Source organism: Littorina saxatilis, linkage group LG2 (genome assembly GCF_037325665.1).
Source record: "Littorina saxatilis isolate snail1 linkage group LG2, US_GU_Lsax_2.0, whole genome shotgun sequence".
Lineage (NCBI taxonomy): Eukaryota > Metazoa > Mollusca > Gastropoda > Littorinimorpha > Littorinidae > Littorina > Littorina saxatilis.
In genome coordinates this window covers 64775667-64776930 of record NC_090246.1, presented here as the reverse complement: position 1 = coordinate 64776930, position 1264 = coordinate 64775667, and positions in this window count along the sequence as shown.

Genomic DNA, 1264 nt, shown 5'->3' with positions numbered 1-1264 from the left:
TATCCCGTGGTAACAGCTCAAGATAGGCAGTTTGCATCAAAACATCAAAACATGACATAGGCAATTATCTTAAGAGCGTGACGATATGTACTTATTTCGTTTTCGCGCGGCTTGTCTTTTCTTCTGTTTTCCGTTTTCTTATATTTTCTTCTTCTGTCACGGTCTTGTTTTCTGAACTCATTTTGTGTGTGTAGCTGTTGACCGTCTTTTTTGCTTCAGCTTCTAAAGTGAACAGATTCTCATTGTGTGGGAGATTTTTCGGATGTTGATAGCCTTTCAAGTAATCAAAATCGATTCAAGAAAACCCAATTGGATTTTCGTTTGCCCTAGGTAAACTCTATAAATCGTTTCTTCCACGATGTGTTTGAAGAAGGAAACGAGTCAAACTAACCAATCGTGCTCAAGATTTAAGTACAAGCTACCTTTTATGGGGGTGTTCCTTGCCGCATCCGCACTCTAGTAGATTGGGTTAGTTAACAGCTTAATCTTGTTTTATTTTGTTTTATTTTTTTATTATTTCTTCTCTTTTCAGTAGACAGACATTAGGCTTGATGTCAGACAGACAGAAAGAAAGACAGAGAGACATACGGACAGACAGAACAAAACAGAGACAGAGAAAGATACAGACAGACAGAGACAGTCAAAGAGCTGATAAAACTCCTCTTATAGGTCTGCTTTTCTGAAACATTCTCTCTCACTCTTTAGCGGCGACAATTATGGACACGAAATCTCAGGGAGATGTCCCAAAATATTGAGCTCAATTTCCTCCTGTCCTTTTCCCTGTCAGCACCATAGGGACATTCTGGCATAGAAAGACGGAGTCCCGCGATGTTTGTTACAGTCTTTTGGTAAGGTGTCAGCGGAAGTTTGAATAGTCTCGTCCTTGCTCCGCGATCCGCAGTAGGATTCAGGGGCGGGGAAAGAAGCTTGGGAATTGCATCTATCTCGGTCAAAGTTAAACTATGGTTGTGTGTGTGCGTGTGTGTGTGTGTGTGTGTGTGTGTGTGTGTGTGTATAAAGTCATTCCGAGAAAACTACTGGACCGATCTTTATGAAACTTCGCATGAGAGTTTCTGGGTATGATATCCCCAGCCATTTATTCATTTGTTCGATATGCGCGATAGATGTCTTTGGTGACGTCATATCTGGCTTTTTGTGAAAGTTGAGGCGGCACTGTCACACTCTCATTTTTCTACCAAATTGATTGAAATTTTGGTTTAGCAATCTTCGACAAAGTCCGGACTATGGGATTGCATTTAAGCTT